This window comes from Haemorhous mexicanus, chromosome 3 (genome assembly GCF_027477595.1).
Source record: "Haemorhous mexicanus isolate bHaeMex1 chromosome 3, bHaeMex1.pri, whole genome shotgun sequence".
Lineage (NCBI taxonomy): Eukaryota > Metazoa > Chordata > Aves > Passeriformes > Fringillidae > Haemorhous > Haemorhous mexicanus.
The window spans coordinates 95145605-95151604 of NC_082343.1; positions in this window are offsets into that span (position 1 = coordinate 95145605).

Genomic DNA, 6000 nt, shown 5'->3' on the forward strand with positions numbered 1-6000 from the left:
CCTTGAACTGTGTATTGCTAAACTCTGAGAAGGTACAGGGAACACTTCACATTTTTCTTTTCTTTTGTTCTTTTTTTTCAGTCATTTTGAGCTGGAGAGACAGTGCTGACCTAAAAAGGTTTTGTTGTGGTGCACATTCATACTTTCGTGGACAGACTCAAATCTTAACTCCTAGGAGTCTACTGAGCAGATGGCTATACTAATGCTTTTTAAGATCTTTTAAGATCTTGAAGATCTTAAGATCTGTTAATCTAGTACATAATATTTTGGCATTGATACAGTTTGTTTCATTTCCAGGGCATTGGTGTTGCAGTAGATCTGTAGCAAGCGTTGAGCATAAGTTCTTGGGTGCTTCCTCTGCTGAATATGTTCCTTTCACTTATGTATTCACTATGTGTATAAAGTAACCAGTCAATCTACATATATATGCTTGTTTTTATTTACCTCTCCTTTGTACTTCCATCAGTATGTTACACAGTTCTTTGCTAGGCAATAATAAAATATTTTTACCAAGGTTCTCAACTGTGCCTTAAGGAAAGGGAGTCTTGTCTAATGCAGCATCTATAAACATTGATCTGGAGGCAAGTCCAGAAGGGGAGGTAGGGGAGATTTAAACATGCATTGAAAACCCTCTGTAAAAAAACCCACAGGCTACGTTTGAGCCTTTAGCTGAAAGGTAGTAGCAGGTTTTATAGATTATAAAGGCAAATGTGCTGAAATGTGCAATTACACCTGCATGTTCTGATTCTACACTGGTAGAGACAATGAAAAGTAGTAATTGCAAGAGGATGTAATTCATTATCAGAGCAGACGAGGACTACTCATGAGAACACTGGGTTTGGGATGTCCACCTTTTTTATCACGGAAATGAGTATGCAGAATACTGAAACTGTCCCACAGATTTACAGTTTTTTTCCTAAACGATTGTAGTTTTGACCTTAAGAGTTACTTTAGGATTTAAGTTAAGAACTTAATTCTCAGATGGTGACTAAACTTCAGAATTCCCCTGGTAGTTAATAGTTGTCTGTTCTTGTGCCAGTATTGTCTTTCTGTCAGTTACCCCTCAGAATTTATCATCCTCTAGTACTTACATAATGCAACACTATATTTTTACAGCTGTTATTTTGCCAGTTTGAATACATCAGGGTGTTTTAGCTTTCATGCCACAATGAACTTCTGAAAGTGACAATGAATGTGGCTTATTAACATTAAGTAAACATAATGTAAATGCCCACTAAATAGGCTTGTTATTTGGCTTGATAATATGTAATGTCATGGTGTCTATGAAGCTAGGAATATAGTATTAACAGTTATATTGACATGATTTCTCTACAGTCAGTACTTACTAAGACATACAGGTTATAGAATGTAAGAGGAAGAAAGAGTTTTACAGGTTAATTATATTGAGAAAGGAAGGAACTGTGAAAGTTACATTTCAGTTGACCTCCTAATAAAAAAGAAGTAATACTTCAAAAAAAAGTAAAAGCCCTATAAACATCTAAATGTTTCCCAGCCATCCAAAAAGTCTTGAAAACCTAAAAAAAAATCCTATCAATGCAATAATTTTCCAGATTTAGGTAAAATACAAAAAAGAGCTGTATTCTCAAGTGTTGCTTTGGTAATTCAAAAGATTCCTTCTCAAACAGACCTTAATTTATTGAAATAAATTGGATGTGAACTTTGAGATGGTAATTATAAGGCTATATCACAGAGACAAGTTCTCAGACATAGAATTCAGATGGTGTGCTATGCATTACTCCCTGGGACTAGACATTAAGCATAAGACAGATTCCTAGAACAAATAAGGAGGTTTGCTATTATTAAGTAAAGTCTGATTTTGTATATTTATCACTGGGTAGTGTTTGTTTGTTTATTTGGTTGGGTGGATTTATGAGCTTATTTCCAATTTGTGCAAACAATAGCTTTAATTTTTTGTATTTTTTTTTTTTAATCTTAAATTTCCAACTGTGAGTTATGTCCCAGATAAACAGCTGCTTCCTCTAAAGCAGTAAATCCCAGTCAATCAGTTTGTGTATTTAAGACCTGAATACTTGTATGAAAACTGGAGTTATCATCTCTACAATGCTACTATGCCATTAGAGATGCAGAGGTGGGAAGAAGTTGCTGGAGCAAGTAGAAACTTGCATGCTGCCTTCATGGAGGAAGCTCCAGAAATCAGCTCTGATTGTCCACATCAACAGTCATTTTCTACTCTGACAAGGTAAACTTCTTTTTTTCTCTGTTAGGTAAGTCTAACAGTTCTTATCTGTGTCTGTTTCAGTTTGAAAAGTAGCGTACAAAACTGTGCAGTGTTTTGTGCCATATATATTGACAGATATACTTTACATACTCCACCCTGGGATCCTTTTCTCAGGACTACATAACTATTCTGTGATGAACTAATATTTCCAGCTCATGAGGGTTGGGATTGTAACTGTTTGTTCATTAGTTTCCAATTAATAAAGGAAACCCTTTCCTGGCGCCTGCCATTACCCACTCTGAGCTCGCGGCACAGCGCCCCCTGCAGCCGCGGGGAGTCACTGCACCTGCCCTGCCCGCCGGGAGCCACCAGCGCCCCTGCTGGCTATGACCGGAACTGCACCGAAGGGGAAAGAGGCTGCGGCTGAGAGAGGGGCTGTCACTGGGTCTCTGGTTCTGTTTGGTGTTGCTGCTGTTATTGTTGTTTGTTTGTCTTCTTATATATATATTCTAGTATATATAGGTATATATAATTCTGTAAAACTGTTATTCCTTTGCCAATATCTTTGCCTGAGAGCCCCGTAATTTCAAAGTTATAAGAACTTGGAGGGAAGGGGGTCACATTTTCCATTCCAGTAAAGCTCCTGCTTGCCTTGGCAGACACCTGTCTTTTAAACCAGGATGATAAGACAGAGGAGTCACACCTCAGTAGCCTCAGAGGCATTCTAGTCTCTTTGCTTCTCCACAAGCAGAATGCCTCCTGAGACTGCAAACAGTGGCTTGTTTGTTTTCCTATTTTCCTCCTCTAGCTGATGCTTAAAAAGGCATGTTTTAACTTTCCATTTCTGTTTTGCAGAATAGTTTATTCTAAACAGACAAGAGGAAATTCCTATCTCATAATTTTCCTATTTATTTTAGTATATATTATGTAGACTATCAGTGGGTATTAGTAAAAAAAACCCACCAATCAGAAAACACAGCTTTTTAATAGCCATTGTGAGCAATGCTGGGAAAAAAAGTTGCATATGCTTGTGAGATGTATGTGTGTTCATCATTGACAAAAAAAATTTACTGCTACTGTCAGGCCTTATTTCTGTTTCATGGAACATGGAAAAATTATGAGGGATATTTATTTCTTGCCATAAAGAAAGTGTAACATTATGGATTGTGTAGTCTTACAAAATTGTTCAATGTTCTCATCAATGAGATGACTTTGTTAATTTTCCAATGTGAAGTTCATGATTAAGAAAATGACATGAAGTAAGTATGAGACCTTTTTCAGGAAATGAAAAAGCATTTAATACTTTTTACTTTCAGTAAGGCAGTGACAAGTTTTATTTTCTTTTTCTACCCTGTAATTAGAAATTCACTGTTTTTATATCCACAGCTAATGTGCTGACACAGCAGCAGCTTTATTTTGCTTTTGTGAAACAGTGATAAGAGGATAGAGATCTATCCTTGTTTTAATTCACCCAGTAAGACAATGTCTTTTATGCACTGTGACCCCAGAGGCCTATAGTGGAAGAAAAAGTCAGCAACATGCTGAAAAATAACAGCCCATCATGTAATTGAGAGTATGATTCAACAACATGCTAATAAGCAGGTGTCTGTGTTGTTCATGATGGCATGGAAGGCTTATGCATTTCCCCTCTGAGCAGTTTTCACTGCCTGCAGTTCAAGCTGAGACTAAGGGGTGGAAAAGCCAGTTTATCTGACCTCTGTACTAAAATTCTGTTGTGAAGGTTTTTGATTTTCCCAAACAATGTAGGACTGTACTACTGAACACAGGCTTCTTGTTTTTCATACACCTCCATGGAGGTGCAGCTCTGAACTATGGAAGACAGCATTAACAACGGATGTCTCTAATGCTTCATGATTCTACTCTCACTTGGCAAATCCACCCAAAATATACTGTTTAAAAACACAGTCCTCCTGTGTGTGTTCAGGCAGGTCTTGCTTGAACGTGTGGGAGCAAGTTAAGGTTTCCATCCCCTACTGTAAGCACCACAGCCCACCTGAGTCTCCAGAAAAGTGATGGTAGGGTAAATTTGGAATTAAGGCTGTGAACTGAAGCAGGACTCACATTTGCTGCAGCTGACTCATCAGAAGCAATTTGCACAGCAAAGAGACCAATGGTCAAAAGATCCAAGCTCATTTGAAAGCATCTGAAATTCTTTACTTGCCAATTAGAATTTCTAACTTGTATAAAGGATGGCATGGCGTACACAGGAAAGGAGCTTTCTGTTACTGTCTCTTTGGGAATAGGCAGCAAAGCAAGGAATATTGTAGGGGGATACAGTATGGGTAAATGAAGGTGGTATAGAAGGTAGTTTTATCCCCCAATGAGTTGCTGCTGGACCAATTACTAAAGATTAGAAGCAGGCCTGATCTTAACAGGCCATGCCTGTAGTCAATAAGAACAAATGGTATAAAAGAGTGGATTGGTGGGATCTGGAGTCAGGGTATTGCTGCAAGGACCAGGAACAGTTAGTGTTTAGAGGAGCTGCCTGCGAGAAACATTGTGGAGGTATGAAGCCCTGGTGGTATGAAATCCTTGCACTATAATGATGTTAGAACTCATGCTATCAAAGACAACAGAATATTACTATACTTTTAACTATAGTTTGCCTACATCCTGTCAGCAGAGCTTGTCTCTCAAGTTAAGTAGGATATGGTAGGGTTCAGGCTCAGAGAAGGGTGACTGGTGTGAGCAGAAGTATGTGATAGATTCCATATGGTTTTGTGGGCCTTGATATTGTCTGGAAAACAGCTAAGTGAGGGCATATGTGTAAAAAGGGATGTACAGACTGATGAGTGACCTGCAGAGGGATACTGGGGAGAGGCTGTTTGCTCTCTTTTCCCAATAAGTACAAGCATTCAAACAAGTCAGTAGAAGTCGTGTTCATGACAAAAAGAAAATGTGCTTTTTTTCAACACAAGAGGAATTTAAACTGTAGAACTCCTAGCAGCTCAGTGTTATGGCTGGCAGAAGTGGTCACAGAATTCAGGTGGGTTACTAAGTATTTAACAGGTATGCCTAGTTCAGGAAATCCTGAAACCATAAATAGGTTGAAACTCTGAGACAAGTTACTGGGTTAGATAAACTCTGACTGAGAATACATATTTTTATGTTTCTAAAGTTTCAAGTTTTCAGAGCCTTGATGCTGTAAGAAAGTTTGTGACTCCAACTGATGGGTAATATCTGTACTGCTGAGTTTAAGGCTGTCATTTAGAGATACCTGAATGGGCTGATTGGAACATTAAGTTCAACAAGTATCCAAAATCCTGCACCTGGACGGGAAGGACTTATGGCAATAATGAAGTGTGGTTTGGGTTCTTTCTGTAGGAGGACATGGAGAAACTGTAGTAAGTTCAGTGAAGGGTCATCAGGATGACTGGAACATCTGGTCTTTGAGGAGAGATTGAGGTAACTGGGCCAAGAAATGGAGCAGGTTTCCCAGAGGGGTTGTGGAATATCTGTTCTTGGAAGTGTTCAAGAACACAGTGCACAAAGACCCAAGCAAATATTGTCTGAGTTCAGTTTTGTACCTGACTAGACAAATTCCCAAAATCCCTTCCAACCAGATTTATCCTTTAATACTAGGAATGTTCACCTAGATCACCTCCCTGAATTAAGTCAGTGCATGACTTCTGAGCAATAGTGCCAGTGAGAAGCAGGGATGGGAACACATTATCCAAGGAGGGGCGGAAGCTCATCTGACTTGGACCAGCGTAAGGTGTTGTGGAAGTGGTCCATGCCATCTTTCACCCTGTGCTGTAGACCAGGACTGTGGTGTTCTG